General features: G+C 44.3%; 1 long non-coding RNA gene across 2 annotated transcripts; it reads left to right on the forward strand.

Moving 5' to 3' along the window:
- Positions 1 to 865: 865 nt before the first annotated feature.
- LOC119298960 lies at positions 866 to 7718 on the forward strand. 2 transcript variants are annotated; one of them, XR_005146044.1, is made up of 5 exons: positions 866 to 1303; positions 2351 to 2407; positions 2516 to 2702; positions 3170 to 3243; positions 7383 to 7718. It is a non-coding gene; the product is annotated as an uncharacterized LOC119298960 (long non-coding RNA). The 2 variants fall into 2 exon arrangements; XR_005146043.1 differs by having other exon boundaries at positions 2567 to 2702.
- Positions 7719 to 12048: the final 4330 nt, after the last annotated feature.

Raw genomic sequence — 12048 nt, forward strand, 5'->3', positions numbered from 1 at the left:
GGTCAAATACTGGACACAGAAACCAGGTGATCTAATTTTGTCGTTAGTTGGCCCAATTTGGATGTACTTTTGGTAGGCATTTACTTTGGCGGGGATATTTTTGGTTGGCGTTCAGCCAGACAAAATTGCAGTTGTGGTGCTAACTGATGTCCTTAGGGTTGGTCACTATACAAGTACTAGTAGAATGTCCGTGCGTTGCCACGGGCTTTTAAAATATTTGCTAGAGCTATTTAAACATAATACATGTTAAACTTTACATGTAAACATAAGTTAAGTCCACTTCACTTGCAAGGTAGATTGATTACTAAAAGGACATTTGACGTTATAAGTAAAAATCTGTTACACATTAAGATCTATTTGATGCGTTTAAGAAATTCTCACACATTTGCAGGATATTTTCTTTAGCTTCACTCGCATGATATTTGAGCAACTATACTAAAAGCGTCTTCCTCAGCTCGTACCCATCCTACACAAGCATGAAATCACCATTAGCATGAATATCTTACATTAATAAAGGTGATAAATGTGTAACCGAGAATACTGACCGTGCAAACCGGGCAAACCAATTCTTTAACATCCCACCAGAGCATAAAGAAAAAAAAACTAAATAGCCAGGCACATTCCTGCAATTTCATAAATTCATATTATCTTGATTATAGTGATAACAAAATAAATGCTTGTATTTTGCATGGATTTTTTTGAGGGGTGTATTTTGCATGGATAATATATGGTTTTTTCGTACAACAAATTTTGGGATCCAAGGCCCAAATCAGCATAGCCCACTCTCTCCTTCCCCTCACTATCCTATCCGCACGGCCAACCAGCCCCCACTATATCTTTCTCAAAAAAAAAAACAGCCCCCACCTTCTCCTTCCCCTCACTCTATCGTTCCCCTCACTCTCTCCACTCCCTCTCCACTCCCGCAAATCCCTAATCTCGGCCGAGTCACCCACTCCACTCCCTCCGCTGTCGCCCCCACAGTCGCCAGAACCAGCGAACTCGTCTCCCACCGCCTCCCCCTCTCGTCCCCTCCCCTCTACTCATCCGACGGCGCTGACCGCGCAGATCGAGCGACCAGGCGGCGGCCACATGCGCACACAACCGGCGACCAACATCACGCAAAGGTCACCACCGCCGTCGCCGAAGGGCGGTCTTCTTCCACCTCGACGGACGAGCTTGCGCGCCAGGAGAGGAGCGGGGATCCTGCGCTTCTTCCTCGCTCAGCGCCCCTGTCGCCACGCCATGGATGAACCTCCCTCTGCTCCCACCAATGCCATGTACCGAGCTCGCTCTCCTCCTCGAGGTAATCTATTCACCCATCGCCATCGTTAGGACCTAGGATGCGTGGTCACTGTAGATCGGGGTACCCGCTGCTGCACACTTGGTCTCCGCTCTCCGTCCCCTGAATTCATGTCGCCCGCAGCCAAATGCTCCCGCCCAACAACCAGTTTCCTGCCCCAGCGACCTGTCCTCCATGTATTGTGGTCTAACATTTGCCTCGGTAATCTTTAATGTAAGAGAATATGATGGCAGGTGAATAGAGCTAATGGCCTAATGCAGATCTGAAGAATACCAACTTGAGAATAAAACAAACAATTCTTCAGTTAAAGTTTACTCTTTTCATGGTGCTCCACGTTGACTAATGGTTTGATTGCCCAGTGAGCTCGTACATACATGTTTTCTCTCTTTGAATTGTTGTTAGATGAGATACAGTCGCAACTACTACTACATCGACACTGTCATATATACTTTGGTACTGTATACTATTGCTGCCTACATTTACAATTAAGTTTGCTTGCCAACCCTTGTGAAAAAAGTTCGTCTGCCAAGGAACCACTCAAGTGGATATATATTATCCTTAACTCTTCAACTATTTTCTTATCAGACCAGCTGCTGAACGAAAAACATAATATTGTTACCTCATATTTATTTACTTGCCTTGATTTTTAGTCTGTTCCTCCGCGTGTGAGGAACGTAACAATGTCCTGCATGTTCAAATTAGTTATCTTGTCATTCCCCAATTTTCTTACTGTTCTTTTGGCCTTGGACAAGGTCAATCGGATGTGTGTGTTGACACAGATCTTTGATGTGGAAGTTAATACATCAGTCCTATCCGACCTCTCTATACTGTTTTGTTATATATACGTTGGGTTTCTTTAGATGAAATAGTAGAAGTTAACTATGCTGGTTATTGTCATGTGTAGTCCATTACTCTGACCTTTTTGATTATCTAAAGAAAAGGGGTTTATTTACTTTGCTGATTTCATTCGAGCTCTGAATGTATTTCATTCCGACATTTCATTTTGTCGATAATAACATTTTTCTTCTTTCTGAACATTTCTATGGGCAGATATTATCCTCCAAGCTATATGATATGCACAACACATGATTTATGGAACGAAAAGAGGTGATTTGTCGAACTTTGTCTCTTTTACAATTTTCTACCTCTTATAAATTTTATGATTTATAATCTGAGTTAACAAAACCATTAAGATATCTTATTTTGTGTAATTAGATCATGTCATCCAGATAATTAGATTTCACCGCATGATGTTCTTTACCCCAGCCGAGCATAGTGTGCTGCCGCGCCGTCGATTCCACGAAGTGGGCAGCCCGAGCCGATTCCCCAATGTGTCAACGACTACGTCCGCTGCGTGATCCTGTGGGACATGACCAATCCACTGCCTCATCAACACATCGAGGTAACAAATCCCCTCCTAATACAGGTGCTTTGGTCAGCTGCTGGCTCTACCACATAGCCTTCCGTCCACAATGAGCAGGAGTTCATATTAGAATATGACCATCTCTTTCTTAATGATGTGTGCCTTGTATTTCCATTTTGCTTTCTAAAAATATCGATTCAGGGAGCAAAAGGAAAGCATGATAATTATTATTTTTGACTTTACATTACATATCTCCAAGGTCCTATTTTTTGCTTGGTACGGGTAGTCATTATGCTTGGGCTCATGACCTTGATTAATCTATAGCATGGTTTTGGGTGACCTATTTAACATAATAGTGATATATGTTTGCATTTCTTGAACTGTCAGTAGGAACCTATATACCGCAAAATATTTGTTATGTCCCCTACGGAAGGTTTTAGACAGTCAATTGATTTTGTCCCATCCGACTATCATGCAGTCTGACTTCAGATGACTATGTTTTTCAGGGTGAATTGAGTTCAGATCTTTGAGCAAAGGATTGCGATTTTGTAGCTGCATTGGGGCTATTCTTTATCATTTGGTATGTCGTTACTTCCTAGCTACTTGAATTTCTCTATTCCCAATTCACGGGATTTCTACTTTTTGACATTTCCCTAAATGATTATACACAACGCTGATAATGCATGCCACCCAGTTTTCGTTCTCTATAAGAACTGAGAAGTACATATGCACTTTTACGACATATAGGTTCATATGGCAGCCTTGCGATGGGTTAGGCCCGGGTCGTCGTCGTAGAAATACAACTGTAGATGCTCTGGACGGGATGTTGGCCCGAAGGAATGAACGTTGTGGTAGATGGTGCCGTGCGCCCGAAACGTGTACACCCCAGACTTCATGTTTGTGTAGCTTTCATCGAGGCTGACGCCGAGGGTTGTGAAGGAGAAGTGGCCGTTGAAGAACCGTATGTTCTCCCGAAAATGCCTTGAGTCTGCATCCGTGCTAGACCAAAGCCTCATTAGCTCCGGGATGGGCTCCGGTTGCTTCAGCTCGATCTGTCCACTGCGACAGCAGAATCCCGGGGCCTCGGACTCAAACTTCTTGGCCTTGCAGTGATCGCAGTTCGCGGCGTGCTTCAGGATGTGTGTGTGGTCTGGGAGGTTTGAGTAGACATAGTCCAATGGATCATGGTCGACATATGTATTGTGATGGTCATCTTTCAATTCGTCGTGCTCCATGTCATCAGCATCTGAGCCTGCAAACAATGTTTATAATTAGTGTGATATTCCCAACGGGTGGATGTTGCTCAAGTGGGTGTACGTACCTTCACCAGCAAATAGGTAATACTCGTCGTCAAAGAGGTTGTCAGGGTTGACATTATCATTCATGAGACAACTAAGGTAAGCGTCCATGTCGTCTGCTCAGGTGCGAAACCAATAAATGAAGGTTCAGACTCAAGGGACGCAAGGAGAGTAAGGATTGGAGTGTTACCTTCACTTCTGATCGTGTACTCCGGCGTGCTAGATGAGGTTGAGGCACCGTGTGCTTCAACTATGGTAGGTTGTCCAGTTGAGCTCATTTCCGGTATGGAGATGGACCTGACGCTTGGTGTCTTCACCCTACCTGCAAAGCTTTCATTACGACGATCTAGCAGAGCGTTCCTCTCACCATGTGGCACCTTCGTACATGATTTCCGCTTGCCAATTTTCTCATGATGCTTCTTCGCCGCCATACTTCCCTTGCAAGATCGCTCTCTCGTCCTACGCTTTGCTCTGGACTCATGCCTCTGCTCGTCAGCTCCATTATCCGCTATTGTTAGCCGATCACTGGTTTGCTGGTCGGCACTTGTTAGGTGCTCATTGATTGTTATGAGGTTGCCATCTACAGCACCATCACCTAAGGTTCTGCTTAGATAGGCACCTGCAAGATTTTCGAATCATTATAAAAATCTGATAAATGATTACAAAATGAAAGATGACCGTTGATGGGATAACTACCATCGGTTTCGATGTTGCGAATGTACGTGGGGCCACGAGTTGCTGACGCATTTTCGGCGGACAACGAATCTGCAAAGGTTGCAGGTGTGGTGATGCACTCAAATTCAACCTGGGCGGATATAAGAAGTGAAGTGAACTATAGATGGAGTGAATTACCATTAGATTTGAAGGAGTGTCCTGCCATGTTCGTTGACACAGGTGATGCACCACTGTGCAAAGACTGATTGGTCGCAGATGTAGTAGGTAAATCTGGACGTCGCATTGCAATGGATTCAGGGCACGGGGTGTTTTTCCTAGACATGTATCTTGTCTTTGTTTCAGCACTCATATCCGCTCTCTCCTCGGCAGTTAAGCTATCTCGTCTTTGCTTGCGTTGTTCCCGTGTCTTCCGATTTTGTTCTTCTAGGAATTTGGGTCCCAACTCCTTTTTCCTGTGATAAGTTTCTCGTCTCCGTGCATTTATCTGCTCTCTTTGTTCGCTGGTCAATTTCTCTCTGCGCTCTCTATCGTATGCCCTTTTGCGTTCTCTATCGTGTGCCCTCTTAGCTTGTCTACTGTCAGTAATGACAATAGATTTTGCTGTTGTATCTCCATCTACACCATCAACATTAGATCACACAATGCAAAATTCTGCATGTAGAACATCAATATGAAAGACATAGCTGGCCCATACCGTTAGAACTCTCTGCTAGATCTGCACCATTAGCAGCTGTGATAGCACTATATGTAGGTAATGAAGCATCATGATCTGAGATGGCTGGTTCATCTACAACTAAAAAAGGGAATCAAAACAAGGCAAGTATGGAGCTTCCTTAATGTAGAACACAGACCAGATCTGCAATTCATACTGTGTATTTGCATGGTAAGTATGGAACCGTACCTCCACTCATCTGGGTCAGCGGATCAACATCGAGGACATGACCAGGAGGGGGTGGGTGGGTGTTTGTCTGTCCACGCAACATCGTTTCCATGCGGGGTCCATTGGGCTCGGTGAGCAAGCCTGTGCAGATACGAAAAGCAAATACACATGTTTGATCAAATAAAAAACGGAACACATACGATAAGGTGGTGATTCGCAAGGCACATATGATACGAGGTAACATACATGGACCCATTTGGGAATGCATGTCAACATTAGAGACATCACCAAGAGTGTGTTGTTGCAAATTTGTTGCATTCCCCGGTGCGGGTGTGATGTTTTTTGAATTCTCATTGCGAGGTCCTTCTGATTTGCTGCTTGTTGCGACCACTGTTTGAAAGCAAATACATGTTCAATCAAATTAAGAACATAACCAAAACAAGGCAAGCCTATATATACATGATAAGGTGGTGAATCGCAAGGCACATATGATAAAGAGCTCTGTACCTGTGACCCTTTGGGAATGCATGTCAACGTTAGAGATATCACCAAGAGGGTGTCGTTGCAAATTAGTTGCATTCCTTAGTGCGGGTGTGATTTTTTTTTTGGATTTACATTGCGAGATCCTTTTGATTTGGTGCTTCCTGAGACCACTGCTTGGAAGCAAATACACATGTTTGATCAAATTAAAAATGGAACGAAAACAAGGCAAGGACACACATGATAAGGTGGTGAATCACCCGACACATATGATACGGAGTAACATACCTGAGACACATTTGGAATGCACGCCAACGTTAGAGATATCACCAAGAGGGGGTCGTTGCAATTTGGTTGCATTCCCCACTGTGGTTGTGATGCTTTTTGAATTTACATTGTTAGGTCCTTCTGATTTGCCACTTGTTGCGAGCACTGTTTGGTAGAAAAATACACATACTTGATGAAATAAAGAATGGAAGCAAAACAAAGCAAGATTGGACGCCATTCAAACATACACAAGTTGTATTTTTAATTGAGGTGTAGCCATACCTCCACTAATCGCGTCAAGATGATCAACTTTCGAGACATGAACTTCAGGGTGTGGGTGGGTTTCAAGGAAATTTCCTAAGTGAGGTTCCTTTGTTCCTTTGTGGTTGCCTACGTGTTTCCATGAAAAGGACTTGATTAATTTCGAGAATCGTAAGACACATATAATACACTTGAACATTCCTGTAAGGTTTTGGGAAAGTATGTCAAAGTTAGATTTGTCACGAAGAAGGCTGGGATGTCCATCTGTGATGCTTTTAGAAGAAAATACGAACGCTTGATGACACATGTACATTAGATAGTTATAACATGGATCACCATAAGACCATGTACCTGGAGTCTCTGTGTCATCACGAAGAGCGGTTCTGGTGAGGCTTGTCGCGTCCATGTCCTCTGTAGCATACAGAGATATACAAATTATAACATATTTTGTTAATCCGCCATTGACTACAAAAATGAAATATGTACATGTACCTGCACTGTTTTGTCTATCTGTATGCACATCCAGAGATTGTTGAGGCACGCTTGTCGCCTCACCCTGTTTGTTTCTCTTACTACTTGCATTTCCCATTTATACCTGAAAGAAGTTAAACTGTTTTATACATTCAAACAAGTGGAGATGATCTGTACTGGAGATGCTCGGGACGTTTCTCTCTGGTTGGTACCAAGTTCCTGAACCAAAATGGCCAAGATAAATTGATGTTGGAGCACATACACGGTGGTATAATCTAGATAGACTATCATTCCTAACCATGTGAAACTTACATGTATAAGCTTGTTAGCACCAAATGTTTCTAGAGCATTTTTCATTTAGCAAAATATAACAAAATATGTATGCAGAACTCATTGGTGCATCACAACTTTCGCGAGCACTGGCTGACAAATCGCTCGAGCAGGGAGTACTCCTCGGAATAGTGAGAGCTAAGAAACAAGGGCTCCATCGATGCATTAGTTCCTGGAGGATCAGTTCCTGGAGCATTTGTAATCTCTACTCCTAGGAATAGGGATAGCTAAGAAACAAGGGCTCAACCATCAGTTGGTGGATCATCAGTTCCTGGAGCATTTGTAATATGTGCATGCATTGGTAATGGATTTGTTTGTAATCAGTGTAATCTGTGCATACATTCACGTTCTTGTGTATTCACCTGGAGCATTTGTAATCTGTGCATACATTCACGTTCTTGTGTACTCACCTGGATATATCGGCCTGTAGCAAGAGAAGAATCAGGGGATCACGGGCTGGTCCAAACCTGTCTTCCAAGGGATCTTTCTCAAGTTGTGTCCTCGTCGCCGGCAGGGCGTGAGGCCGGGGAGGAGCAGCCGGCGTCTGATGCGACCTTCGGCCGGAGTACGGAGGAGTCGCTGGGGTCGCCCAGCGCCTGGGTCACAGAGGAGATCGGGGAGAAGAGGCTATGGTGCGAGGACACGACGGGAGGATCGCGAGGAGGGCTCCTGGTAGAGGAGATCGGGGAGATGAGGAAGGCGGCGCGAGGACGTCGGGGGGATCGCTAGGAGGGCGGGCGATGTGAGGATTGCGTTCATGTACACGTTAATGGGCCGGCCCAATGCTGTGGGATGAGGTGCGCGAAAAATAGGACTGGTGGGATGAGGTGGGCGAAGAATAGGACTGGTGGGATGAGGTGGGAGTGAGGCGAGACTACCAACTCAGACATTAGGAGTAGAGATCATGCTTATGGTACTACCTCCACAAGACATAGTATCATATCTTGGTATCATAGAGACCTTATTTATCGACATGCATAACACAAACTAGTACATCATTTAATATGATATGGTATCATATCATGATATTCAACCTCCTCTTTCCTTATTTATTTGTGTGACACCTTAACAAAAAATATCTAGTTGTCATGCATGATACTACCTATGAAAAGCCTAATTATGCCAAGTTGAAATTAGTTGAACAACCAATTAATTAAGTACTCCTTCCGTCTAATATTAATTATCGCTCAAACGGGTGTATCTGGCCGTGCTGGATACATTCGTTCGAGTGACAATTAATATAGGACAAAGGGAGTACACCTAGTTTTCTCGAGAAGGAGGATGACCCGGGCTCTGCACTAGGGCGATGCATGTAGCCATTTTATTAATTTTTACAAGACCTCTAGCTGTCGGGGTGTACACCAAGCACTTTATAGGAAGACATTTTCTTGCCGCAACGCACAACAGATGTTGCCAAATTGTGCTATTCTGGTGTAAATATAAGGACATATACATTTCCTTCACACACAAATTATACCTGAATCGTGAAGCTTTTTGTAGAGGTTTGTGACTTTGGCTTATTCTTTTGCATCGTTCACCGAACCGGGAGGAGAATAATTAACCAAAGCTGGCGTAATCTTCTTTTTTTTGATAGAAAGACTGTAAGGGAACCGCCTACGGTATAATTGGTGCAACAAATCCAAATTGTAAATACCGTGCCTTGAACCTGGGTGGGTGGGAAGACATCAGCAGTTTCCCACCAGTAGACTATGCCTTAGTCTGCTAGTGTAATCTTCTTAACTGCATTCCACAGTAGTTCTCCCTCCGTAAACTATCTTGTGATCTAAATGATCTAATATTAGTTTACGGAGGGAGTGGCAATGTAAATGAAACTTGTGTTGTTCTTTAACTGATCTTTGTGCCTTCTGCACAGTCGACCGGGACAGATCTTTGAAGACTATGCTTATCTAGCTAGCTAGCTACTCCGTACTGTTTAGCTTCTTTATAAGAAATCCGGCAGATGATCGAAGACCAAGTTGAATAAGGGCATTTTCAATAGAGGGCGCTTAACTATTAAAATAAAATGATTTAAATTCCTAGCATTTGTTCAAGAGTTCGTGTCTCCAATGGTAGCAGCGATCTAATAGTTGTGTGGGCCGATTCTTCCTCTCCTGGTGCGTGAAAAATCTCCTTTTAGCGCTCGGCGGCTCAGTTGGCATCAAGCAAAATAAAATCCCTGGATCTCTGCCAGGAATTGAATGCAACGGCCAGGGAATCCATCCTGGCACCGGGCACTAGCTAGCCGGTGTTGGAGATGCCCTAACGTGACTGCTCTCAGTTATCCCGGTGCGTGTAGGTGCACGAAGCTGTGATATAGCTATTTTATCGGTCCATCTTCGTTAGGAGCATTTTCTTTCCTTTATTTTGGCGAAATGGGACCTTCTTTAATCAAGAGTCGAAAAAAGCCAGTAGCTTTTGGTGTACGAATGTTGTCGTGACTTGGTGTACTTTTCTTTTGTTGACAAGAAAATTTGCATCGTGGGTGAAAATGCTCATTATGAATGAGTCATTGATGATGTTAATTACTTTGTCAAAACCCAATCTGAAGGGCCCAAATTAGTTATTAGTAAGTTCTCATAATGGTTTGTTTGACATACTGTATCTGCTTTGGGAAGTCTGAATGTCCTACTTGTGGTTAAAAGCCAGCACACATAAATATGTGTACGTTTTTTGTATTTATATGACACAATTAGAGACTTTACAAAAAGCTTCTGACTTTTGGCTTAGTTTTGCATATTTTTTGAGAAGTTGGCCGGTAACCAAGCGCGGCCTGAGAAAAAGAAGACTATTTCAGTCTAGAAGATTATTTGATTCGGCTCACATAACTCTCCAAATTGTTTTATTCTCAGTTTTGACCCCAGTAAAGTAAAGTCCAATAGTGCAGGGGAACATGGGCTCTGTTGATGTCAATGGTGTCCGGTGCACCGGCACCGGTAACACGAATGGATAGGCTCCCAGTCTCGGACGAGACTTGCCTGCTCCCCTCATGTGTGCCCATCCATGCTCCCGCGTACGTGGTTTGATTTGATTGAAACAAAATAAGGTCCGGCCCCACCCCCTTAAAATTAGGGGAGATGATTAGATAAGAAAGAAAAAAGAAAGAAAAAACAATCGTAGGATGAAGTGAAAGCACGGATAAGAACATGGAAAGGGAGCAGGCAAGTCGGATCCCCCAGTCTCATGTATACCAACCTGCAACGGGTGCTTGACACTGTTGGCCCCGTCTTGCGGCCAGCCGATCAATCTGCGTCGACCGGCCACGGACATCTTGCAGTTGCCGCTAGCACATGTCTGGCCAAGTTTAGTTTTTTTTCTTTGAGCTGGATGGTGATTAGCTTTTTTTTTAGCTTGGATGGTGATTATAATGCGCTTTAATATTTCCTAACAGGACCTAGCAAATGTGCTTTAAGAAGGATTGGAGCATCTACAACTGGGCTCCTTAACCTCCTTCTTCGTCCTAAACGTTCGGATAGATAGCCTCATCACTGTTCATTGATAAAATTGCCACCCAACCGAACCTTTCAGAGTCAATCAAAACGTTCAGGCTGACTGACACTCCTAAAACCCAGCTCATATGTGGGTGGATATGGGGACGCTTGGATGCATGCGTCATGTCGGATCCGACAGACCAGACCTACTCCAAATTCGATCCAAATTGACAAAGTGCACAAAATCGACCACCCTCCTCCCGTGTCTGTCCAAACCCAATTGTCATGGCGCAAGTGAAGTTTTATCGTTTTCCTCATCACGCCAAAGCCGGGACTTGAAGCAGCGGTGCCCTCGACATAGAGAATCACTAGTGAGTGGGGAGACATGACCGTCAAGCACCCGACAATTAAATGGCACACCCGCTCGCTCAGATTCATGTTGTGACCCATCGGATGGCCGCCACGCGACATCATCTCCTTGCTTCGGATGTTGTGTGAATGGTCGTTGGCCGCCGCCGCTCCCCAACTGCCCCCTTACTAGCTCCGCAACGACCAATAGAAGGCTGACGCCATTTCCTCTCACCCTATCCAATCACCTCCCCGATGCCTCCAAATCACTACTTCAAGTCAATGCCGCAGCGAAAGGACCACCCTCTCATCTTTCGGCTTGAAGAGGAGGAAAAGCAGGAGGAGACGGACCCCCCCCCCCTTCTGGGCATGTACACAACGTCGTGGACACTAACCGGGTGATGGATGTGGAAAGGGAACAATGTTTTTGGGACGAGCGATTGCCCCCGTCGCCGATGCGCGCACATGGCCTATGGGACGAGGGCACATAACCTTTTTCTGGGCCATCGTGGCCCACGATGCCGCCGTCCACGCATGGTCAGTGTGGGACGAGGCCGTCAAGGCCCGTTTTGTGAGATTGCAGCGTCAAACGCCGCATTGCACTGCCGGCAAATCCATAGCCACAAGTAATTAGTTGTATGCTATTCATTTGGTGTAATCAATTAGTTATTCTATGAATGTAAGTCACAGTGCCACTAATTTTTCGTCCCTGTTTATAGGAATGAAATGTGTGTTTTTGAATCAAATGCATTCTTCTGAATCAGCTATTATTGGGAAAGAAGCAATGACCCAATGACAAGTAGGTCCTTTTTTTGTGAGGACCCAATGGCCCAATGACAAATAGGTCCTACTACAAGAGAATTTTATGCATGTTGATTTTTTTGGCGATTATGATTTTGCCAAAACCCGTTTCAGCCTTCATTTTTTTTATGATCGTTTGCAGACCA

Source organism: Triticum dicoccoides, chromosome 5A (genome assembly GCF_002162155.2).
Source record: "Triticum dicoccoides isolate Atlit2015 ecotype Zavitan chromosome 5A, WEW_v2.0, whole genome shotgun sequence".
Classification (NCBI taxonomy): Eukaryota; Viridiplantae; Streptophyta; class Magnoliopsida; order Poales; family Poaceae; genus Triticum; species Triticum dicoccoides.